Below are 19,270 nucleotides of genomic sequence, written 5' to 3'. Positions count from 1 at the left end.
AGAAAATAACGTAAAAAAGAGGTGCAACACGAGGACTTCCCAGGAGGTCACCCATCCTAGTACTACTCTCGCCCAAGCACGCTTAACTGCGGAGTTCTGATGGGATCCGGTGCATTAGTGCTGGTATGATCGCACCTGTGAAGTATTGCACGATCAATGTACATATGGGTTTCGCATTGGGCCTAAGTTTGAACACTTGGCGCAGCGCGGGGGCACGGGGACGTGAGGTGGGTTGTTTTGGTCTGAAGAGATTTTGGTAGTAGTCAGTTGGAATGATTTAGGTGATAATTTAGGATTTGATTGCAAAAGAAAACAGTGATGAAAAGAACGTAGGAAAAGAAAATAACGTAAAAAAGAGGTGCAACACGAGGACTTCCCAGGAGGTCACCCATCCTAGTACTACTCTCGCCCAAGCACGCTTAACTGCGGAGTTCTGATGGGATCCGGTGCATTAGTGCTGGTATGATCGCACCTGTGAAGTATTGCACGATCAATGTACATATGGGTTTCGCATTGGGCCTAAGTTTGAACACTTGGCGCGGCGCGGGGGCACGGGGACGTGAGGTGGGTTGTTTTGGTCTGAAGAGATTTTGGTAGTAGTCAGTTGGAATGATTTAGGTGATAATTTAGGATTTGATTGCAAAAGAAAACAGTGATGAAAAGAACGTAGGAAAAGAAAATAGGACTTCCCAGGAGGTCACCCATCCTAGTACTACTCTCGCCCAAGCACGCTTAACTGCGGAGTTCTGATGGGATCCGGTGCATTAGTGCTGGTATGATCGCACCTGTGAAGTATTGCACGATCAATGTATATATGGGTTTCGCATTGGGCCTAAGTTTGAACACTTGGCGCGGCGCGGGGGCACGGGGACGTGAGGTGGGTTGTTTTGGTCTGAAGAGATTTTGGTAGTAGTCAGTTGGAATGATTTAGGTGATAATTTAGGATTTGATTGCAAAAGAAAACAGTGATGAAAAGAACGTAGGAAAAGAAAATAGGACTTCCCAGGAGGTCACCCATCCTAGTACTACTCTCGCCCAAGCACGCTTAACTGCGGAGTTCTGATGGGATCCGGTGCATTAGTGCTGGTATGATCGCACCTGTGAAGTATTGCACGATCAATGTACATATGGGTTTCGCATTGGGCCTAAGTTTGAACACTTGGCGCGGCGCGGGGGCACGGGGACGTGAGGTGGGTTGTTTTGGTCTGAAGAGATTTTGGTAGTAGTCAGTTGGAATGATTTAGGTGATAATTTAGGATTTGATTGCAAAAGAAAACAGTGATGAAAAGAACGTAGGAAAAGAAAATAACGTAAAAAAAAGGTGCAACACGAGGACTTCCCAGGAGGTCACCCATCCTAGTACTACTCTCGCCCAAGCACGCTTAACTGCGGAGTTCTGATGGGATCCGGTGCATTAGTGCTGGTATGATCGCACCTGTGAAGTATTGCACGATCAATGTACATATGGGTTTCGCATTGGGCCTAAGTTTGAACACTTGGCGCGGCGCGGGGGCACGGGGACGTGAGGTGGGTTGTTTTGGTCTGAAGAGATTTTGGTAGTAGTCAGTTGGAATGATTTAGGTGATAATTTAGGATTTGATTGCAAAAGAAAACAGTGATGAAAAGAACGTAGGAAAAGAAAATAACGTAAAAAAGAGGTGCAACACGAGGACTTCCCAGGAGGTCACCCATCCTAGTACTACTCTCGCCCAAGCACGCTTAACTGCGGAGTTCTGATGGGATCCGGTGCATTAGTGCTGGTATGATCGCACCTGTGAAGTATTGCACGATCAATGTACATATGGGTTTCGCATTGGGCCTAAGTTTGAACACTTGGCGCGGCGCGGGGGCACGGGGACGTGAGGTGGGTTGTTTTGGTCTGAAGAGATTTTGGTAGTAGTCAGTTGGAATGATTTAGGTGATAATTTAGGATTTGATTGCAAAAGAAAACAGTGATGAAAAGAACGTAGGGAAAGAAAATAACGTAAAAAAGAGGTGCAACACGAGGACTTCCCAGGAGGTCACCCATCCTAGTACTACTCTCGCCCAAGCACGCTTAACTGCGGAGTTCTGATGGGATCCGGTGCATTAGTGCTGGTATGATCGCACCTGTGAAGTATTGCACGATCAATGTACATATGGGTTTCGCATTGGGCCTAAGTTTGAACACTTGGCGCGGCGCGGGGGCACGGGGACGTGAGGTGGGTTGTTTTGGTCTGAAGAGATTTTGGTAGTAGTCAGTTGGAATGATTTAGGTGATAATTTAGGATTTGATTGCAAAAGAAAACAGTGATGAAAAGAACGTAGGAAAAGAAAATAACGTAAAAAAGAGGTGCAACACGAGGACTTCCCAGGAGGTCACCCATCCTAGTACTACTCTCGCCCATGCACGCTTAACTGCGGAGTTCTGATGGGATCCGGTGCATTAGTGCTGGTATGATCGCACCTGTGAAGTATTGCACGATCAATGTACATATGGGTTTCGCATTGGGCCTAAGTTTGAACACTTGGCGCGGCGCGGGGGCACGGGGACGTGAGGTGGGTTGTTTTGGTCTGAAGAGATTTTGGTAGTAGTCAGTTGGAATGATTTAGGTGATAATTTAGGATTTGATTGCAAAAGAAAACAGTGATGAAAAGAACGTAGGAAAAGAAAATAACGTAAAAAAGAGGTGCAACACGAGGACTTCCCAGGAGGTCACCCATCCTAGTACTACTCTCGCCCAAGCACACTTAACTGCGGAGTTCTGATGGGATCCGGTGCATTAGTGCTGGTATGATCGCACCTGTGAAGTATTGCACGATCAATGTACATATGGGTTTCGCATTGGGCCTAAGTTTGAACACTTGGCGCGGCGCGGGGGCACGGGGACGTGAGGTGGGTTGTTTTGGTCTGAAGAGATTTTGGTAGTAGTCAGTTGGAATGATTTAGGTGATAATTTAGGATTTGATTGCAAAAGAAAACAGTGATGAAAAGAACGTAGGAAAAGAAAATAACGTAAAAAAGAGGTGCAACACGAGGACTTCCCAGGAGGTCACCCATCCTAGTACTACTCTCGCCCAAGCACGCTTAACTGCGGAGTTCTGATGGGATCCGGTGCATTAGTGCTGGTATGATCGCACCTGTGAAGTATTGCACGATCAATGTACATATGGGTTTCGCATTGGGCCTAAGTTTGAACACTTGGCGCGGCGCGGGGGCACGGGGACGTGAGGTGGGTTGTTTTGGTCTGAAGAGATTTTGGTAGTAGTCAGTTGGAATGATTTAGGTGATAATTTAGGATTTGATTGCAAAAGAAAACAGTGATGAAAAGAACGTAGGAAAAGAAAATAACGTAAAAAAGAGGTGCAACACGAGGACTTCCCAGGAGGTCACCCATCTTAGTACTACTCTCGCCCAAGCACGCTTAACTGCGGAGTTCTGATGGGATCCGGTGCATTAGTGCTGGTATGATCGCACCTGTGAAGTATTGCACGATCAATGTACATATGGGTTTCGCATTGAGCCTAAGTTTGAACACTTGGCGCGGCGGCGCGGGGGCACGGGGACGTGAGGTGGGTTGTTTTGGTCTGAAGAGATTTTGGTAGTAGTCAGTTGGAATGATTTAGGATTTGATTGCAAAAGAAAACAGTGATGAAAAGAACGTAGGAAAAGAAAATAACGTAAAAAAGAGGTGCAACACGAGGACTTCCCAGGAGGTCACCCATCCTAGTACTACTCTCGCCCAAGCACGCTTAACTGCGGAGTTCTGATGGGATCCGGTGCATTAGTGCTGGTATGATCGCACCTGTGAAGTATTGCACGATCAATGTACATATGGGTTTCGCATTGGGCCTAAGTTTGAACACTTGGCGCGGCGCGGGGGCACGGGGACGTGAGGTGGGTTGTTTTGGTCTGAAGAGATTTTGGTAGTAGTCAGTTGGAATGATTTAGGTGATAATTTAGGATTTGATTGCAAAAGAAAACAGTGATGAAAAGAACGTAGGAAAAGAAAATAACGTAAAAAAGAGGTGCAACACGAGGAATTCCCAGGAGGTCACCCATCCTAGTACTACTCTCGCCCAAGCACGCTTAACTGCGGAGTTCTGATGGGATCCGGTGCATTAGTGCTGGTATGATCGCACCTGTGAAGTATTGCACGATCAATGTACATATGGGTTTCGCATTGGGCCTAAGTTTGAACACTTGGCGCGGCGCGGGGGCACGGGGACGTGAGGTGGGTTGTTTTGGTCTGAAGAGATTTTGGTAGTAGTCAGTTGGAATGATTTAGGATTTGATTGCAAAAGAAAACAGTGATGAAAAGAACGTAGGAAAAGAAAATAACGTAAAAAAGAGGTGCAACACGAGGACTTCCCAGGAGGTCACCCATCCTAGTACTACTCTCGCCCAAGCACGCTTAACTGCGGAGTTCTGATGGGATCCGGTGCATTAGTGCTGGTATGATCGCACCTGTGAAGTATTGCACGATCAATGTACATATGGGTTTCGCATTGGGCCTAAGTTTGAACACTTGGCGCGGCGCGGGGGCACGGGGACGTGAGGTGGGTTGTTTTGGTCTGAAGAGATTTTGGTAGTAGTCAGTTGGAATGATTTAGGATTTGATTGCAAAAGAAAACAGTGATGAAAAGAACGTAGGAAAAGAAAATAACGTAAAAAAGAGGTGCAACACGAGGACTTCCCAGGAGGTCACCCATCCTAGTACTACTCTCGCCCAAGCACGCTTAACTGCGGCGCGGGGGCACGGGGACGTGAGGTGGGTTGTTTTGGTCTGAAGAGATTTTGGTAGTAGTCAGTTGGAATGATTTAGGTGATAATTTAGGATTTGATTGCAAAAGAAAACAGTGATGAAAAGAACGTAGGAAAAGAAAATAACGTAAAAAAGAGGTGCAACACGAGGACTTCCCAGGAGGTCACCCATCCTAGTACTACTCTCGCCCAAGCACGCTTAACTGCGGAGTTCTGATGGGATCCGGTGCATTAGTGCTGGTATGATCGCACCTGTGAAGTATTGCACGATCAATGTACATATGGGTTTCGCATTGGGCCTAAGTTTGAACACTTGGCGCGGCGCGGGGGCACGGGGACGTGAGGTGGGTTGTTTTGGTCTGAAGAGATTTTGGTAGTAGTCAGTTGGAATGATTTAGGTGATAATTTAGGATTTGATTGCAAAAGAAAACAGTGATGAAAAGAACGTAGGAAAAGAAAATAGGACTTCCCAGGAGGTCACCCATCCTAGTACTACTCTCGCCCAAGCACGCTTAACTGCGGAGTTCTGATGGTATCCGGTGCATTAGTGCTGGTATGATCGCACCTGTGAAGTATTGCACGATCAATGTACATATGGGTTTCGCATTGGGCCTAAGTTTGAACACTTGGCGCGGCGCGGGGGCACGGGGACGTGAGGTGGGTTGTTTTGGTCTGAAGAGATTTTGGTAGTAGTCAGTTGGAATGATTTAGGTGATAATTTAGGATTTGATTGCAAAAGAAAACAGTGATGAAAAGAACGTAGGAAAAGAAAATAGGACTTCCCAGGAGGTCACCCATCCTAGTACTACTCTCGCCCAAGCACGCTTAACTGCGGAGTTCTGATGGGATCCGGTGCATTAGTGCTGGTATGATCGCACCTGTGAAGTATTGCACGATCAATGTACATATGGGTTTCGCATTGGGCCTAAGTTTGAACACTTGGCGCGGCGCGGGGGCACGGGGACGTGAGGTGGGTTGTTTTGGTCTGAAGAGATTTTGGTAGTAGTCAGTTGGAATGATTTAGGTGATAATTTAGGATTTGATTGCAAAAGAAAACAGTGATGAAAAGAACGTAGGAAAAGAAAATAACGTAAAAAAGAGGTGCAACACGAGGACTTCCCAGGAGGTCACCCATCCTAGTACTACTCTCGCCCAAGCACGCTTAACTGCAGAGTTCTGATGGGATCCGGTGCATTAGTGCTGGTATGATCGCACCTGTGAAGTATTGCACGATCAATGTACATATGGGTTTCGCATTGGGCCTAAGTTTGAACACTTGGCGCAGCGCGGGGGCACGGGGACGTGAGGTGGGTTGTTTTGGTCTGAAGAGATTTTGGTAGTAGTCAGTTGGAATGATTTAGGTGATAATTTAGGATTTGATTGCAAAAGAAAACAGTGATGAAAAGAACGTAGGAAAAGAAAATAGGACTTCCCAGGAGGTCACCCATCCTAGTACTACTCTCGCCCAAGCACGCTTAACTGCGGAGTTCTGATGGGATCCGGTGCATTAGTGCTGGTATGATCGCACCTGTGAAGTATTGCACGATCAATGTACATATGGGTTTCGCATTGGGCCTAAGTTTGAACACTTGGCGCGGCGCGGGGGCACGGGGACGTGAGGTGGGTTGTTTTGGTCTGAAGAGATTTTGGTAGTAGTCAGTTGGAATGATTTAGGTGATAATTTAGGATTTGATTGCAAAAGAAAACAGTGATGAAAAGAACGTAGGGAAAGAAAATAACGTAAAAAAGAGGTGCAACACGAGGACTTCCCAGGAGGTCACCCATCCTAGTACTACTCTCGCCCAAGCACGCTTAACTGCGGAGTTCTGATGGGATCCGGTGCATTAGTGCTGGTATGATCGCACCTGTGAAGTATTGCACGATCAATGTACATATGGGTTTCGCATTGGGCCTAAGTTTGAACACTTGGCGCAGCGCGGGGGCACGGGGACGTGAGGTGGGTTGTTTTGGTCTGAAGAGATTTTGGTAGTAGTCAGTTGGAATGATTTAGGTGATAATTTAGGATTTGATTGCAAAAGAAAACAGTGATGAAAAGAACGTAGGAAAAGAAAATAACGTAAAAAAGAGGTGCAACACGAGGACTTCCCAGGAGGTCACCCATCCTAGTACTACTCTCGCCCAAGCACGCTTAACTGCGGAGTTCTGATGGGATCCGGTGCATTAGTGCTGGTATGATCGCACCTGTGAAGTATTGCACGATCAATGTACATATGGGTTTCGCATTGGGCCTAAGTTTGAACACTTGGCGCGGCGCGGGGGCACGGGGACGTGAGGTGGGTTGTTTTGGTCTGAAGAGATTTTGGTAGTAGTCAGTTGGAATGATTTAGGTGATAATTTAGGATTTGATTGCAAAAGAAAACAGTGATGAAAAGAACGTAGGAAAAGAAAATAGGACTTCCCAGGAGGTCACCCATCCTAGTACTACTCTCGCCCAAGCACGCTTAACTGCGGAGTTCTGATGGGATCCGGTGCATTAGTGCTGGTATGATCGCACCTGTGAAGTATTGCACGATCAATGTACATATGGGTTTCGCATTGGGCCTAAGTTTGAACACTTGGCGCGGCGCGGGGGCACGGGGACGTGAGGTGGGTTGTTTTGGTCTGAAGAGATTTTGGTAGTAGTCAGTTGGAATGATTTAGGTGATAATTTAGGATTTGATTGCAAAAGAAAACAGTGATGAAAAGAACGTAGGAAAAGAAAATAGGACTTCCCAGGAGGTCACCCATCCTAGTACTACTCTCGCCCAAGCACGCTTAACTGCGGAGTTCTGATGGGATCCGGTGCATTAGTGCTGGTATGATCGCACCTGTGAAGTATTGCACGATCAATGTACATATGGGTTTCGCATTGGGCCTAAGTTTGAACACTTGGCGCGGCGCGGGGGCACGGGGACGTGAGGTGGGTTGTTTTGGTCTGAAGAGATTTTGGTAGTAGTCAGTTGGAATGATTTAGGTGATAATTTAGGATTTGATTGCAAAAGAAAACAGTGATGAAAAGAACGTAGGAAAAGAAAATAACGTAAAAAAGAGGTGCAACACGAGGACTTCCCAGGAGGTCACCCATCCTAGTACTACTCTCGCCCAAGCACGCTTAACTGCAGAGTTCTGATGGGATCCGGTGCATTAGTGCTAGTATGATCGCACCTGTGAAGTATTGCACGATCAATGTACATATGGGTTTCGCATTGGGCCTAAGTTTGAACACTTGGCGCGGCGCGGGGGCACGGGGACGTGAGGTGGGTTGTTTTGGTCTGAAGAGATTTTGGTAGTAGTCAGTTGGAATGATTTAGGTGATAATTTAGGATTTGATTGCAAAAGAAAACAGTGATGAAAAGAACGTAGGAAAAGAAAATAACGTAAAAAAGAGGTGCAACACGAGGACTTCCCAGGAGGTCACCCATCCTAGTACTACTCTCGCCCAAGCACGCTTAACTGCGGAGTTCTGATGGGATCCGGTGCATTAGTGCTGGTATGATCGCACCTGTGAAGTATTGCACGATCAATGTACATATGGGTTTCGCATTGGGCCTAAGTTTGAACACTTGGCGCGGCGCGGGGGCACGGGGACGTGAGGTGGGTTGTTTTGGTCTGAAGAGATTTTGGTAGTAGTCAGTTGGAATGATTTAGGTGATAATTTAGGATTTGATTGCAAAAGAAAACAGTGATGAAAAGAACGTAGGAAAAGAAAATAACGTAAAAAAGAGGTGCAACACGAGGACTTCCCAGGAGGTCACCCATCCTAGTACTACTCTCGCCCAAGCACGCTTAACTGCGGAGTTCTGATGGGATCCGGTGCATTAGTGCTGGTATGATCGCACCTGTGAAGTATTGCACGATCAATGTACATATGGGTTTCGCATTGGGCCTAAGTTTGAACACTTGGCGCGGCGCGGGGGCACGGGGACGTGAGGTGGGTTGTTTTGGTCTGAAGAGATTTTGGTAGTAGTCAGTTGGAATGATTTAGGTGATAATTTAGGATTTGATTGCAAAAGAAAACAGTGATGAAAAGAACGTAGGAAAAGAAAATAGGACTTCCCAGGAGGTCACCCATCCTAGTACTACTCTCGCCCAAGCACGCTTAACTGCGGAGTTCTGATGGGATCCGGTGCATTAGTGCTGGTATGATCGCACCTGTGAAGTATTGCACGATCAATGTACATATGGGTTTCGCATTGGGCCTAAGTTTGAACACTTGGCGCGGCGCGGGGGCACGGGGACGTGAGGTGGGTTGTTTTGGTCTGAAGAGATTTTGGTAGTAGTCAGTTGGAATGATTTAGGTGATAATTTAGGATTTGATTGCAAAAGAAAACAGTGATGAAAAGAACGTAGGAAAAGAAAATAGGACTTCCCAGGAGGTCACCCATCCTAGTACTACTCTCGCCCAAGCACGCTTAACTGCGGAGTTCTGATGGGATCCGGTGCATTAGTGCTGGTATGATCGCACCTGTGAAGTATTGCACGATCAATGTACATATGGGTTTCGCATTGGGCCTAAGTTTGAACACTTGGCGCGGCGCGGGGGCACGGGGACGTGAGGTGGGTTGTTTTGGTCTGAAGAGATTTTGGTAGTAGTCAGTTGGAATGATTTAGGTGATAATTTAGGATTTGATTGCAAAAGAAAACAGTGATGAAAAGAACGTAGGAAAAGAAAATAGGACTTCCCAGGAGGTCACCCATCCTAGTACTACTCTCGCCCAAGCACGCTTAACTGCGGAGTTCTGATGGGATCCGGTGCATTAGTGCTGGTATGATCGCACCTGTGAAGTATTGCACGATCAATGTACATATGGGTTTCGCATTGGGCCTAAGTTTGAACACTTGGCGCGGCGCGGGGGCACGGGGACGTGAGGTGGGTTGTTTTGGTCTGAAGAGATTTTGGTAGTAGTCAGTTGGAATGATTTAGGTGATAATTTAGGATTTGATTGCAAAAGAAAACAGTGATGAAAAGAACGTAGGAAAAGAAAATAACGTAAAAAAGAGGTGCAACACGAGGACTTCCCAGGAGGTCACCCATCCTAGTACTACTCTCGCCCAAGCACGCTTAACTGCGGAGTTCTGATGGGATCCGGTGCATTAGTGCTGGTATGATCGCACCTGTGAAGTATTGCACGATCAATGTACATATGGGTTTCGCATTGGGCCTAAGTTTGAACACTTGGCGCGGCGCGGGGGCACGGGGACGTGAGGTGGGTTGTTTTGGTCTGAAGAGATTTTGGTAGTAGTCAGTTGGAATGATTTAGGTGATAATTTAGGATTTGATTGCAAAAGAAAACAGTGATGAAAAGAACGTAGGAAAAGAAAATAGGACTTCCCAGGAGGTCACCCATCCTAGTACTACTCTCGCCCAAGCACGCTTAACTGCGGAGTTCTGATGGGATCCGGTGCATTAGTGCTGGTATGATCGCACCTGTGAAGTATTGCACGATCAATGTACATATGGGTTTCGCATTGGGCCTAAGTTTGAACACTTGGCGCGGCGCGGGGGCACGGGGACGTGAGGTGGGTTGTTTTGGTCTGAAGAGATTTTGGTAGTAGTCAGTTGGAATGATTTAGGTGATAATTTAGGATTTGATTGCAAAAGAAAACAGTGATGAAAAGAACGTAGGAAAAGAAAATAACGTAAAAAAGAGGTGCAACACGAGGACTTCCCAGGAGGTCACCCATCCTAGTACTACTCTCGCCCAAGCACGCTTAACTGCGGAGTTCTGATGGGATCCGGTGCATTAGTGCTGGTATGATCGCACCTGTGAAGTATTGCACGATCAATGTACATATGGGTTTCGCATTGGGCCTAAGTTTGAACACTTGGCGCGGCGCGGGGGCACGGGGACGTGAGGTGGGTTGTTTTGGTCTGAAGAGATTTTGGTAGTAGTCAGTTGGAATGATTTAGGTGATAATTTAGGATTTGATTGCAAAAGAAAACAGTGATGAAAAGAACGTAGGAAAAGAAAATAGGACTTCCCAGGAGGTCACCCATCCTAGTACTACTCTCGCCCAAGCACGCTTAACTGCGGAGTTCTGATGGGATCCGGTGCATTAGTGCTGGTATGATCGCACCTGTGAAGTATTGCACGATCAATGTACATATGGGTTTCGCATTGGGCCTAAGTTTGAACACTTGGCGCGGCGCGGGGGCACGGGGACGTGAGGTGGGTTGTTTTGGTCTGAAGAGATTTTGGTAGTAGTCAGTTGGAATGATTTAGGTGATAATTTAGGATTTGATTGCAAAAGAAAACAGTGATGAAAAGAACGTAGGAAAAGAAAATAGGACTTCCCAGGAGGTCACCCATCCTAGTACTACTCTCGCCCAAGCACGCTTAACTGCGGAGTTCTGATGGGATCCGGTGCATTAGTGCTGGTATGATCGCACCTGTGAAGTATTGCACGATCAATGTACATATGGGTTTCGCATTGGGCCTAAGTTTGAACACTTGGCGCGGCGCGGGGGCACGGGGACGTGAGGTGGGTTGTTTTGGTCTGAAGAGATTTTGGTAGTAGTCAGTTGGAATGATTTAGGTGATAATTTAGGATTTGATTGCAAAAGAAAACAGTGATGAAAAGAACGTAGGAAAAGAAAATAACGTAAAAAAGAGGTGCAACACGAGGACTTCCCAGGAGGTCACCCATCCTAGTACTACTCTCGCCCAAGCACGCTTAACTGCAGAGTTCTGATGGGATCCGGTGCATTAGTGCTAGTATGATCGCACCTGTGAAGTATTGCACGATCAATGTACATATGGGTTTCGCATTGGGCCTAAGTTTGAACACTTGGCGCGGCGCGGGGGCACGGGGACGTGAGGTGGGTTGTTTTGGTCTGAAGAGATTTTGGTAGTAGTCAGTTGGAATGATTTAGGTGATAATTTAGGATTTGATTGCAAAAGAAAACAGTGATGAAAAGAACGTAGGAAAAGAAAATAACGTAAAAAAGAGGTGCAACACGAGGACTTCCCAGGAGGTCACCCATCCTAGTACTACTCTCGCCCAAGCACGCTTAACTGCGGAGTTCTGATGGGATCCGGTGCATTAGTGCTGGTATGATCGCACCTGTGAAGTATTGCACGATCAATGTACATATGGGTTTCGCATTGGGCCTAAGTTTGAACACTTGGCGCGGCGCGGGGGCACGGGGACGTGAGGTGGGTTGTTTTGGTCTGAAGAGATTTTGGTAGTAGTCAGTTGGAATGATTTAGGTGATAATTTAGGATTTGATTGCAAAAGAAAACAGTGATGAAAAGAACGTAGGAAAAGAAAATAACGTAAAAAAGAGGTGCAACACGAGGACTTCCCAGGAGGTCACCCATCCTAGTACTACTCTCGCCCAAGCACGCTTAACTGCAGAGTTCTGATGGGATCCGGTGCATTAGTGCTAGTATGATCGCACCTGTGAAGTATTGCACGATCAATGTACATATGGGTTTCGCATTGGGCCTAAGTTTGAACACTTGGCGCGGCGCGGGGGCACGGGGACGTGAGGTGGGTTGTTTTGGTCTGAAGAGATTTTGGTAGTAGTCAGTTGGAATGATTTAGGTGATAATTTAGGATTTGATTGCAAAAGAAAACAGTGATGAAAAGAACGTAGGAAAAGAAAATAACGTAAAAAAGAGGTGCAACACGAGGACTTCCCAGGAGGTCACCCATCCTAGTACTACTCTCGCCCAAGCACGCTTAACTGCGGAGTTCTGATGGGATCCGGTGCATTAGTGCTGGTATGATCGCACCTGTGAAGTATTGCACGATCAATGTACATATGGGTTTCGCATTGGGCCTAAGTTTGAACACTTGGCGCGGCGCGGGGGCACGGGGACGTGAGGTGGGTTGTTTTGGTCTGAAGAGATTTTGGTAGTAGTCAGTTGGAATGATTTAGGTGATAATTTAGGATTTGATTGCAAAAGAAAACAGTGATGAAAAGAAAGTAGGGAAAGAAAATAACGTAAAAAAGAGGTGCAACACGAGGACTTCCCAGGAGGTCACCCATCCTAGTACTACTCTCGCCCAAGCACGCTTAACTGCGGAGTTCTGATGGGATCCGGTGCATTAGTGCTGGTATGATCGCACCTGTGAAGTATTGCACGATCAATGTACATATGGGTTTCGCATTGGGCCTAAGTTTGAACACTTGGCGCGGCGCGGGGGCACGGGGACGTGAGGTGGGTTGTTTTGGTCTGAAGAGATTTTGGTAGTAGTCAGTTGGAATGATTTAGGTGATAATTTAGGATTTGATTGCAAAAGAAAACAGTGATGAAAAGAACGTAGGAAAAGAAAATAACGTAAAAAAGAGGTGCAACACGAGGACTTCCCAGGAGGTCACCCATCCTAGTACTACTCTCGCCCAAGCACGCTTAACTGCGGAGTTCTGATGGGATCCGGTGCATTAGTGCTGGTATGATCGCACCTGTGAAGTATTGCACGATCAATGTACATATGGGTTTCGCATTGGGCCTAAGTTTGAACACTTGGCGCGGCGCGGGGGCACGGGGACGTGAGGTGGGTTGTTTTGGTCTGAAGAGATTTTGGTAGTAGTCAGTTGGAATGATTTAGGTGATAATTTAGGATTTGATTGCAAAAGAAAACAGTGATGAAAAGAACGTAGGAAAAGAAAATAACGTAAAAAAGAGGTGCAACACGAGGACTTCCCAGGAGGTCACCCATCCTAGTACTACTCTCGCCCAAGCACACTTAACTGCGGAGTTCTGATGGGATCCGGTGCATTAGTGCTGGTATGATCGCACCTGTGAAGTATTGCACGATCAATGTACATATGGGTTTCGCATTGGGCCTAAGTTTGAACACTTGGCGCGGCGCGGGGGCACGGGGACGTGAGGTGGGTTGTTTTGGTCTGAAGAGATTTTGGTAGTAGTCAGTTGGAATGATTTAGGTGATAATTTAGGATTTGATTGCAAAAGAAAACAGTGATGAAAAGAACGTAGGAAAAGAAAATAACGTAAAAAAGAGGTGCAACACGAGGACTTCCCAGGAGGTCACCCATCCTAGTACTACTCTCGCCCAAGCACGCTTAACTGCGGAGTTCTGATGGGATCCGGTGCATTAGTGCTGGTATGATCGCACCTGTGAAGTATTGCACGATCAATGTACATATGGGTTTCGCATTGGGCCTAAGTTTGAACACTTGGCGCGGCGCGGGGGCACGGGGACGTGAGGTGGGTTGTTTTGGTCTGAAGAGATTTTGGTAGTAGTCAGTTGGAATGATTTAGGTGATAATTTAGGATTTGATTGCAAAAGAAAACAGTGATGAAAAGAACGTAGGAAAAGAAAATAACGTAAAAAAGAGGTGCAACACGAGGACTTCCCAGGAGGTCACCCATCTTAGTACTACTCTCGCCCAAGCACGCTTAACTGCGGAGTTCTGATGGGATCCGGTGCATTAGTGCTGGTATGATCGCACCTGTGAAGTATTGCACGATCAATGTACATATGGGTTTCGCATTGAGCCTAAGTTTGAACACTTGGCGCGGCGGCGCGGGGGCACGGGGACGTGAGGTGGGTTGTTTTGGTCTGAAGAGATTTTGGTAGTAGTCAGTTGGAATGATTTAGGATTTGATTGCAAAAGAAAACAGTGATGAAAAGAACGTAGGAAAAGAAAATAACGTAAAAAAGAGGTGCAACACGAGGACTTCCCAAGAGGTCACCCATCCTAGTACTACTCTCACCCAAGCACGCTTAACTGCGGAGTTCTGATGGGATCCGGTGCATTAGTGCTGGTATGATCGCACCTGTGAAGTATTGCACGATCAATGTACATATGGGTTTCGCATTGGGCCTAAGTTTGAACACTTGGCGCGGCGCGGGGGCACGGGGACGTGAGGTGGGTTGTTTTGGTCTGAAGAGATTTTGGTAGTAGTCAGTTGGAATGATTTAGGTGATAATTTAGGATTTGATTGCAAAAGAAAACAGTGATGAAAAGAACGTAGGAAAAGAAAATAACGTAAAAAAGAGGTGCAACACGAGGAATTCCCAGGAGGTCACCCATCCTAGTACTACTCTCGCCCAAGCACGCTTAACTGCGGAGTTCTGATGGGATCCGGTGCATTAGTGTTGGTATGATCGCACCTGTGAAGTATTGCACGATCAATGTACATATGGGTTTCGCATTGGGCCTAAGTTTGAACACTTGGCGCGGCGCGGGGGCACGGGGACGTGAGGTGGGTTGTTTTGGTCTGAAGAGATTTTGGTAGTAGTCAGTTGGAATGATTTAGGTGATAATTTAGGATTTGATTGCAAAAGAAAACAGTGATGAAAAGAACGTAGGAAAAGAAAATAACGTAAAAAAGAGGTGCAACACGAGGACTTCCCAGGAGGTCACCCATCCTAGTACTACTCTCGCCCAAGCACACTTAACTGCGGAGTTCTGATGGGATCCGGTGCATTAGTGCTGGTATGATCGCACCTGTGAAGTATTGCACGATCAATGTACATATGGGTTTCGCATTGGGCCTAAGTTTGAACACTTGGCGCGGCGCGGGGGCACGGGGACGTGAGGTGGGTTGTTTTGGTCTGAAGAGATTTTGGTAGTAGTCAGTTGGAATGATTTAGGTGATAATTTAGGATTTGATTGCAAAAGAAAACAGTGATGAAAAGAACGTAGGAAAAGAAAATAACGTAAAAAAGAGGTGCAACACGAGGACTTCCCAGGAGGTCACCCATCCTAGTACTACTCTCGCCCAAGCACGCTTAACTGCGGAGTTCTGATGGGATCCGGTGCATTAGTGCTGGTATGATCGCACCTGTGAAGTATTGCACGATCAATGTACATATGGGTTTCGCATTGGGCCTAAGTTTGAACACTTGGCGCGGCGCGGGGGCACGGGGACGTGAGGTGGGTTGTTTTGGTCTGAAGAGATTTTGGTAGTAGTCAGTTGGAATGATTTAGGTGATAATTTAGGATTTGATTGCAAAAGAAAACAGTGATGAAAAGAACGTAGGAAAAGAAAATAACGTAAAAAAGAGGTGCAACACGAGGACTTCCCAGGAGGTCACCCATCTTAGTACTACTCTCGCCCAAGCACGCTTAACTGCGGAGTTCTGATGGGATCCGGTGCATTAGTGCTGGTATGATCGCACCTGTGAAGTATTGCACGATCAATGTACATATGGGTTTCGCATTGAGCCTAAGTTTGAACACTTGGCGCGGCGGCGCGGGGGCACGGGGACGTGAGGTGGGTTGTTTTGGTCTGAAGAGATTTTGGTAGTAGTCAGTTGGAATGATTTAGGATTTGATTGCAAAAGAAAACAGTGATGAAAAGAACGTAGGAAAAGAAAATAACGTAAAAAAGAGGTGCAACACGAGGACTTCCCAGGAGGTCACCCATCCTAGTACTACTCTCGCCCAAGCACGCTTAACTGCGGAGTTCTGATGGGATCCGGTGCATTAGTGCTGGTATGATCGCACCTGTGAAGTATTGCACGATCAATGTACATATGGGTTTCGCATTGGGCCTAAGTTTGAACACTTGGCGCGGCGCGGGGGCACGGGGACGTGAGGTGGGTTGTTTTGGTCTGAAGAGATTTTGGTAGTAGTCAGTTGGAATGATTTAGGTGATAATTTAGGATTTGATTGCAAAAGAAAACAGTGATGAAAAGAACGTAGGAAAAGAAAATAACGTAAAAAAGAGGTGCAACACGAGGAATTCCCAGGAGGTCACCCATCCTAGTACTACTCTCGCCCAAGCACGCTTAACTGCGGAGTTCTGATGGGATCCGGTGCATTAGTGCTGGTATGATCGCACCTGTGAAGTATTGCACGATCAATGTACATATGGGTTTCGCATTGGGCCTAAGTTTGAACACTTGGCGCGGCGCGGGGGCACGGGGACGTGAGGTGGGTTGTTTTGGTCTGAAGAGATTTTGGTAGTAGTCAGTTGGAATGATTTAGGATTTGATTGCAAAAGAAAACAGTGATGAAAAGAACGTAGGAAAAGAAAATAACGTAAAAAAGAGGTGCAACACGAGGACTTCCCAGGAGGTCACCCATCCTAGTACTACTCTCGCCCAAGCACGCTTAACTGCGGAGTTCTGATGGGATCCGGTGCATTAGTGCTGGTATGATCGCACCTGTGAAGTATTGCACGATCAATGTACATATGGGTTTCGCATTGGGCCTAAGTTTGAACACTTGGCGCGGCGCGGGGGCACGGGGACGTGAGGTGGGTTGTTTTGGTCTGAAGAGATTTTGGTAGTAGTCAGTTGGAATGATTTAGGTGATAATTTAGGATTTGATTGCAAAAGAAAACAGTGATGAAAAGAACGTAGGAAAAGAAAATAACGTAAAAAAGAGGTGCAACACGAGGACTTCCCAGGAGGTCACCCATCCTAGTACTACTCTCGCCCAAGCACGCTTAACTGCGGAGTTCTGATGGGATCCGGTGCATTAGTGCTGGTATGATCGCACCTGTGAAGTATTGCACGATCAATGTACATATGGGTTTCGCATTGGGCCTAAGTTTGAACACTTGGCGCGGCGCGGGGGCACGGGGACGTGAGGTGGGTTGTTTTGGTCTGAAGAGATTTTGGTAGTAGTCAGTTGGAATGATTTAGGTGATAATTTAGGATTTGATTGCAAAAGAAAACAGTGATGAAAAGAACGTAGGAAAAGAAAATAGGACTTCCCAGGAGGTCACCCATCCTAGTACTACTCTCGCCCAAGCACGCTTAACTGCGGAGTTCTGATGGAATCCGGTGCATTAGTGCTGGTATGATCGCACCTGTGAAGTATTGCACGATCAATGTACATATGGGTTTCGCATTGGGCCTAAGTTTGAACACTTGGCGCGGCGCGGGGGCACGGGGACGTGAGGTGGGTTGTTTTGGTCTGAAGAGATTTTGGTAGTAGTCAGTTGGAATGATTTAGGTGATAATTTAGGATTTGATTGCAAAAGAAAACAGTGATGAAAAGAACGTAGGAAAAGAAAATAACGTAAAAAAGAGGTGCAACACGAGGACTTCCCAGGAGGTCACCCATCCTAGTACTACTCTCGCCCAAGCACGCTTAACTGCAGAGTTCTGATGGGATCCGGTGCATTAGTGCTAGTATGATCGCACCTGTGAAGTATTGCACGATCAATGTACATATGGGTTTCGCATTGGGCCTAAGTTTGAACACTTGGCGCGGCGCGGGGGCACGGGGACGTGAGGTGGGTTGTTTTGGTCTGAAGAGATTTTGGTAGTAGTCAGTTGGAATGATTTAGGTGATAATTTAGGATTTGATTGGAAAAGAAAACAGTGATGAAAAGAACGTAGGAAAAGAAAATAACGTAAAAAAGAGGTGCAACACGAGGACTTCCCAGGAGGTCACCCATCCTAGTACTACTCTCGCCCAAGCACGCTTAACTGCGGAGTTTTGATGGGATCCGGTGCATTAGTGCTGGTATGATCGCACCTGTGAAGTATTGCACGATCAATGTACATATGGGTTTCGCATTGGGCCTAAGTTTGAACACTTGGCGCGGCGCGGGGGCACGGGGACGTGAGGTGGGTTGTTTTGGTCTGAAGAGATTTTGGTAGTAGTCAGTTGGAATGATTTAGGTGATAATTTAGGATTTGATTGCAAAAGAAAACAGTGATGAAAAGAACGTAGGGAAAGAAAATAACGTAAAAAAGAGGTGCAACACGAGGACTTCCCAGGAGGTCACCCATCCTAGTACTACTCTCGCCCAAGCACGCTTAACTGCGGAGTTCTGATGGGATCCGGTGCATTAGTGCTGGTATGATCGCACCTGTGAAGTATTGCACGATCAATGTACATATGGGTTTCGCATTGGGCCTAAGTTTGAACACTTGGCGCAGCGCGGGGGCACGGGGACGTGAGGTGGGTTGTTTTGGTCTGAAGAGATTTTGGTAGTAGTCAGTTGGAATGATTTAGGTGATAATTTAGGATTTGATTGCAAAAGAAAACAGTGATGAAAAGAACGTAGGAAAAGAAAATAACGTAAAAAAGAGGTGCAACACGAGGACTTCCCAGGAGGTCACCCATCCTAGTACTACTCTCGCCCAAGCACGCTTAACTGCGGAGTTCTGATGGGATCCGGTGCATTAGTGCTGGTATGATCGCACCTGTGAAGTATTGCACGATCAATGTACATATGGGTTTCGCATTGGGCCTAAGTTTGAACACTTGGCGCGGCGCGGGGGCACGGGGACGTGAGGTGGGTTGTTTTGGTCTGAAGAGATTTTGGTAGTAGTCAGTTGGAATGATTTAGGTGATAATTTAGGATTTGATTGCAAAAGAAAACAGTGATGAAAAGAACGTAGGAAAAGAAAATAGGACTTCCCAGGAGGTCACCCATCCTAGTACTACTCTCGCCCAAGCACGCTTAACTGCGGAGTTCTGATGGGATCCGGTGCATTAGTGCTGGTATGATCGCACCTGTGAAGTATTGCACGATCAATGTACATATGGGTTTCGCATTGGGCCTAAGTTTGAACACTTGGCGCGGCGCGGGGGCACGGGGACGTGAGGTGGGTTGTTTTGGTCTGAAGAGATTTTGGTAG

At 46.7% G+C, this 19,270-nt stretch overlaps 43 non-coding genes and 15 pseudogenes across 43 annotated transcripts; all 58 read right to left on the bottom strand.

The window, feature by feature from the left end:
- Positions 1-18: 18 nt before the first annotated feature.
- LOC146878325 (5S ribosomal RNA) lies at positions 19-137 on the bottom strand. The gene has a single exon (XR_014989674.1). It is a non-coding gene; the product is annotated as a 5S ribosomal RNA (ribosomal RNA).
- Positions 138-355: 218 nt separating this feature from the next.
- On the bottom strand, positions 356-474 carry LOC146878324 (5S ribosomal RNA). The gene has a single exon (XR_014989673.1). It is a non-coding gene; the product is annotated as a 5S ribosomal RNA (ribosomal RNA).
- Positions 475-668: 194 nt separating this feature from the next.
- Positions 669-787, bottom strand: LOC146878323 (5S ribosomal RNA; annotated as a pseudogene).
- Positions 788-981: 194 nt separating this feature from the next.
- Positions 982-1,100, bottom strand: LOC146878322 (5S ribosomal RNA; annotated as a pseudogene).
- Positions 1,101-1,318: 218 nt separating this feature from the next.
- Positions 1,319-1,437, bottom strand: LOC146878321 (5S ribosomal RNA). Its single transcript, XR_014989876.1, has one exon. It is a non-coding gene; the product is annotated as a 5S ribosomal RNA (ribosomal RNA).
- A 218-nt stretch (positions 1,438-1,655) lies between these two features.
- LOC146878320 (5S ribosomal RNA) lies at positions 1,656-1,774 on the bottom strand. The gene has a single exon (XR_014989672.1). It is a non-coding gene; the product is annotated as a 5S ribosomal RNA (ribosomal RNA).
- Positions 1,775-1,992: 218 nt separating this feature from the next.
- On the bottom strand, positions 1,993-2,111 carry LOC146878319 (5S ribosomal RNA). Its single transcript, XR_014989671.1, has one exon. It is a non-coding gene; the product is annotated as a 5S ribosomal RNA (ribosomal RNA).
- Positions 2,112-2,329: 218 nt separating this feature from the next.
- On the bottom strand, positions 2,330-2,448 carry LOC146878318 (5S ribosomal RNA). The gene has a single exon (XR_014989160.1). It is a non-coding gene; the product is annotated as a 5S ribosomal RNA (ribosomal RNA).
- Positions 2,449-2,666: 218 nt separating this feature from the next.
- On the bottom strand, positions 2,667-2,785 carry LOC146878317 (5S ribosomal RNA). The gene has a single exon (XR_014989196.1). It is a non-coding gene; the product is annotated as a 5S ribosomal RNA (ribosomal RNA).
- Positions 2,786-3,003: 218 nt separating this feature from the next.
- LOC146878316 (5S ribosomal RNA) lies at positions 3,004-3,122 on the bottom strand. The gene has a single exon (XR_014989670.1). It is a non-coding gene; the product is annotated as a 5S ribosomal RNA (ribosomal RNA).
- Positions 3,123-3,340: 218 nt separating this feature from the next.
- On the bottom strand, positions 3,341-3,459 carry LOC146878315 (5S ribosomal RNA). Its single transcript, XR_014989919.1, has one exon. It is a non-coding gene; the product is annotated as a 5S ribosomal RNA (ribosomal RNA).
- A 209-nt stretch (positions 3,460-3,668) lies between these two features.
- Positions 3,669-3,787, bottom strand: LOC146878314 (5S ribosomal RNA). The gene has a single exon (XR_014989669.1). It is a non-coding gene; the product is annotated as a 5S ribosomal RNA (ribosomal RNA).
- A 218-nt stretch (positions 3,788-4,005) lies between these two features.
- LOC146878313 (5S ribosomal RNA) lies at positions 4,006-4,124 on the bottom strand. Its single transcript, XR_014989533.1, has one exon. It is a non-coding gene; the product is annotated as a 5S ribosomal RNA (ribosomal RNA).
- Positions 4,125-4,330: 206 nt separating this feature from the next.
- LOC146878312 (5S ribosomal RNA) lies at positions 4,331-4,449 on the bottom strand. The gene has a single exon (XR_014989667.1). It is a non-coding gene; the product is annotated as a 5S ribosomal RNA (ribosomal RNA).
- Positions 4,450-4,879: 430 nt separating this feature from the next.
- Positions 4,880-4,998, bottom strand: LOC146878311 (5S ribosomal RNA). Its single transcript, XR_014989666.1, has one exon. It is a non-coding gene; the product is annotated as a 5S ribosomal RNA (ribosomal RNA).
- A 194-nt stretch (positions 4,999-5,192) lies between these two features.
- On the bottom strand, positions 5,193-5,311 carry LOC146878310 (5S ribosomal RNA; annotated as a pseudogene).
- A 194-nt stretch (positions 5,312-5,505) lies between these two features.
- On the bottom strand, positions 5,506-5,624 carry LOC146878309 (5S ribosomal RNA; annotated as a pseudogene).
- A 218-nt stretch (positions 5,625-5,842) lies between these two features.
- Positions 5,843-5,961, bottom strand: LOC146878308 (5S ribosomal RNA). The gene has a single exon (XR_014989279.1). It is a non-coding gene; the product is annotated as a 5S ribosomal RNA (ribosomal RNA).
- Positions 5,962-6,155: 194 nt separating this feature from the next.
- Positions 6,156-6,274, bottom strand: LOC146878307 (5S ribosomal RNA; annotated as a pseudogene).
- Positions 6,275-6,492: 218 nt separating this feature from the next.
- Positions 6,493-6,611, bottom strand: LOC146878306 (5S ribosomal RNA). Its single transcript, XR_014989665.1, has one exon. It is a non-coding gene; the product is annotated as a 5S ribosomal RNA (ribosomal RNA).
- A 218-nt stretch (positions 6,612-6,829) lies between these two features.
- On the bottom strand, positions 6,830-6,948 carry LOC146878305 (5S ribosomal RNA). The gene has a single exon (XR_014989664.1). It is a non-coding gene; the product is annotated as a 5S ribosomal RNA (ribosomal RNA).
- Positions 6,949-7,142: 194 nt separating this feature from the next.
- Positions 7,143-7,261, bottom strand: LOC146878304 (5S ribosomal RNA; annotated as a pseudogene).
- A 194-nt stretch (positions 7,262-7,455) lies between these two features.
- On the bottom strand, positions 7,456-7,574 carry LOC146878303 (5S ribosomal RNA; annotated as a pseudogene).
- Positions 7,575-7,792: 218 nt separating this feature from the next.
- Positions 7,793-7,911, bottom strand: LOC146878302 (5S ribosomal RNA). Its single transcript, XR_014989382.1, has one exon. It is a non-coding gene; the product is annotated as a 5S ribosomal RNA (ribosomal RNA).
- A 218-nt stretch (positions 7,912-8,129) lies between these two features.
- Positions 8,130-8,248, bottom strand: LOC146878301 (5S ribosomal RNA). The gene has a single exon (XR_014989663.1). It is a non-coding gene; the product is annotated as a 5S ribosomal RNA (ribosomal RNA).
- Positions 8,249-8,466: 218 nt separating this feature from the next.
- On the bottom strand, positions 8,467-8,585 carry LOC146878300 (5S ribosomal RNA). The gene has a single exon (XR_014989662.1). It is a non-coding gene; the product is annotated as a 5S ribosomal RNA (ribosomal RNA).
- Positions 8,586-8,779: 194 nt separating this feature from the next.
- LOC146878299 (5S ribosomal RNA) lies at positions 8,780-8,898 on the bottom strand (annotated as a pseudogene).
- A 194-nt stretch (positions 8,899-9,092) lies between these two features.
- Positions 9,093-9,211, bottom strand: LOC146878298 (5S ribosomal RNA; annotated as a pseudogene).
- A 194-nt stretch (positions 9,212-9,405) lies between these two features.
- LOC146878297 (5S ribosomal RNA) lies at positions 9,406-9,524 on the bottom strand (annotated as a pseudogene).
- A 218-nt stretch (positions 9,525-9,742) lies between these two features.
- Positions 9,743-9,861, bottom strand: LOC146878296 (5S ribosomal RNA). Its single transcript, XR_014989661.1, has one exon. It is a non-coding gene; the product is annotated as a 5S ribosomal RNA (ribosomal RNA).
- Positions 9,862-10,055: 194 nt separating this feature from the next.
- On the bottom strand, positions 10,056-10,174 carry LOC146878295 (5S ribosomal RNA; annotated as a pseudogene).
- Positions 10,175-10,392: 218 nt separating this feature from the next.
- On the bottom strand, positions 10,393-10,511 carry LOC146878294 (5S ribosomal RNA). The gene has a single exon (XR_014989660.1). It is a non-coding gene; the product is annotated as a 5S ribosomal RNA (ribosomal RNA).
- Positions 10,512-10,705: 194 nt separating this feature from the next.
- LOC146878293 (5S ribosomal RNA) lies at positions 10,706-10,824 on the bottom strand (annotated as a pseudogene).
- Positions 10,825-11,018: 194 nt separating this feature from the next.
- LOC146878292 (5S ribosomal RNA) lies at positions 11,019-11,137 on the bottom strand (annotated as a pseudogene).
- A 218-nt stretch (positions 11,138-11,355) lies between these two features.
- Positions 11,356-11,474, bottom strand: LOC146878291 (5S ribosomal RNA). The gene has a single exon (XR_014989380.1). It is a non-coding gene; the product is annotated as a 5S ribosomal RNA (ribosomal RNA).
- Positions 11,475-11,692: 218 nt separating this feature from the next.
- On the bottom strand, positions 11,693-11,811 carry LOC146878290 (5S ribosomal RNA). The gene has a single exon (XR_014989659.1). It is a non-coding gene; the product is annotated as a 5S ribosomal RNA (ribosomal RNA).
- A 218-nt stretch (positions 11,812-12,029) lies between these two features.
- LOC146878289 (5S ribosomal RNA) lies at positions 12,030-12,148 on the bottom strand. Its single transcript, XR_014989379.1, has one exon. It is a non-coding gene; the product is annotated as a 5S ribosomal RNA (ribosomal RNA).
- Positions 12,149-12,366: 218 nt separating this feature from the next.
- LOC146878288 (5S ribosomal RNA) lies at positions 12,367-12,485 on the bottom strand. Its single transcript, XR_014989658.1, has one exon. It is a non-coding gene; the product is annotated as a 5S ribosomal RNA (ribosomal RNA).
- A 218-nt stretch (positions 12,486-12,703) lies between these two features.
- Positions 12,704-12,822, bottom strand: LOC146878287 (5S ribosomal RNA). The gene has a single exon (XR_014989656.1). It is a non-coding gene; the product is annotated as a 5S ribosomal RNA (ribosomal RNA).
- A 218-nt stretch (positions 12,823-13,040) lies between these two features.
- On the bottom strand, positions 13,041-13,159 carry LOC146878286 (5S ribosomal RNA). Its single transcript, XR_014989655.1, has one exon. It is a non-coding gene; the product is annotated as a 5S ribosomal RNA (ribosomal RNA).
- A 218-nt stretch (positions 13,160-13,377) lies between these two features.
- LOC146878285 (5S ribosomal RNA) lies at positions 13,378-13,496 on the bottom strand. Its single transcript, XR_014989195.1, has one exon. It is a non-coding gene; the product is annotated as a 5S ribosomal RNA (ribosomal RNA).
- A 218-nt stretch (positions 13,497-13,714) lies between these two features.
- LOC146878284 (5S ribosomal RNA) lies at positions 13,715-13,833 on the bottom strand. The gene has a single exon (XR_014989654.1). It is a non-coding gene; the product is annotated as a 5S ribosomal RNA (ribosomal RNA).
- A 218-nt stretch (positions 13,834-14,051) lies between these two features.
- Positions 14,052-14,170, bottom strand: LOC146878283 (5S ribosomal RNA). The gene has a single exon (XR_014989918.1). It is a non-coding gene; the product is annotated as a 5S ribosomal RNA (ribosomal RNA).
- A 209-nt stretch (positions 14,171-14,379) lies between these two features.
- Positions 14,380-14,498, bottom strand: LOC146878282 (5S ribosomal RNA). The gene has a single exon (XR_014989329.1). It is a non-coding gene; the product is annotated as a 5S ribosomal RNA (ribosomal RNA).
- A 218-nt stretch (positions 14,499-14,716) lies between these two features.
- LOC146878281 (5S ribosomal RNA) lies at positions 14,717-14,835 on the bottom strand. Its single transcript, XR_014989338.1, has one exon. It is a non-coding gene; the product is annotated as a 5S ribosomal RNA (ribosomal RNA).
- Positions 14,836-15,053: 218 nt separating this feature from the next.
- On the bottom strand, positions 15,054-15,172 carry LOC146878280 (5S ribosomal RNA). Its single transcript, XR_014989194.1, has one exon. It is a non-coding gene; the product is annotated as a 5S ribosomal RNA (ribosomal RNA).
- Positions 15,173-15,390: 218 nt separating this feature from the next.
- LOC146878279 (5S ribosomal RNA) lies at positions 15,391-15,509 on the bottom strand. Its single transcript, XR_014989653.1, has one exon. It is a non-coding gene; the product is annotated as a 5S ribosomal RNA (ribosomal RNA).
- A 218-nt stretch (positions 15,510-15,727) lies between these two features.
- LOC146878278 (5S ribosomal RNA) lies at positions 15,728-15,846 on the bottom strand. Its single transcript, XR_014989917.1, has one exon. It is a non-coding gene; the product is annotated as a 5S ribosomal RNA (ribosomal RNA).
- A 209-nt stretch (positions 15,847-16,055) lies between these two features.
- Positions 16,056-16,174, bottom strand: LOC146878277 (5S ribosomal RNA). Its single transcript, XR_014989652.1, has one exon. It is a non-coding gene; the product is annotated as a 5S ribosomal RNA (ribosomal RNA).
- Positions 16,175-16,392: 218 nt separating this feature from the next.
- LOC146878276 (5S ribosomal RNA) lies at positions 16,393-16,511 on the bottom strand. The gene has a single exon (XR_014989521.1). It is a non-coding gene; the product is annotated as a 5S ribosomal RNA (ribosomal RNA).
- A 206-nt stretch (positions 16,512-16,717) lies between these two features.
- Positions 16,718-16,836, bottom strand: LOC146878275 (5S ribosomal RNA). The gene has a single exon (XR_014989651.1). It is a non-coding gene; the product is annotated as a 5S ribosomal RNA (ribosomal RNA).
- Positions 16,837-17,054: 218 nt separating this feature from the next.
- Positions 17,055-17,173, bottom strand: LOC146878274 (5S ribosomal RNA). Its single transcript, XR_014989650.1, has one exon. It is a non-coding gene; the product is annotated as a 5S ribosomal RNA (ribosomal RNA).
- A 194-nt stretch (positions 17,174-17,367) lies between these two features.
- Positions 17,368-17,486, bottom strand: LOC146878273 (5S ribosomal RNA; annotated as a pseudogene).
- A 218-nt stretch (positions 17,487-17,704) lies between these two features.
- LOC146878272 (5S ribosomal RNA) lies at positions 17,705-17,823 on the bottom strand. The gene has a single exon (XR_014989378.1). It is a non-coding gene; the product is annotated as a 5S ribosomal RNA (ribosomal RNA).
- Positions 17,824-18,041: 218 nt separating this feature from the next.
- On the bottom strand, positions 18,042-18,160 carry LOC146878271 (5S ribosomal RNA). The gene has a single exon (XR_014989393.1). It is a non-coding gene; the product is annotated as a 5S ribosomal RNA (ribosomal RNA).
- Positions 18,161-18,378: 218 nt separating this feature from the next.
- LOC146878270 (5S ribosomal RNA) lies at positions 18,379-18,497 on the bottom strand. Its single transcript, XR_014989649.1, has one exon. It is a non-coding gene; the product is annotated as a 5S ribosomal RNA (ribosomal RNA).
- Positions 18,498-18,715: 218 nt separating this feature from the next.
- Positions 18,716-18,834, bottom strand: LOC146878269 (5S ribosomal RNA). Its single transcript, XR_014989648.1, has one exon. It is a non-coding gene; the product is annotated as a 5S ribosomal RNA (ribosomal RNA).
- Positions 18,835-19,028: 194 nt separating this feature from the next.
- Positions 19,029-19,147, bottom strand: LOC146878268 (5S ribosomal RNA; annotated as a pseudogene).
- Positions 19,148-19,270: the final 123 nt, after the last annotated feature.

This window comes from Vigna unguiculata, unplaced genomic scaffold, assembly GCF_037176805.1.
Source record: "Vigna unguiculata cultivar grain cowpea cultivar isolate G323 ecotype 2 unplaced genomic scaffold, ASM3717680v1 ptg000026l_ERROPOS8475000, whole genome shotgun sequence".
Taxonomy (NCBI): domain Eukaryota; kingdom Viridiplantae; phylum Streptophyta; class Magnoliopsida; order Fabales; family Fabaceae; genus Vigna; species Vigna unguiculata.
This window is presented reverse-complemented; position numbering and strand designations above follow the sequence as displayed.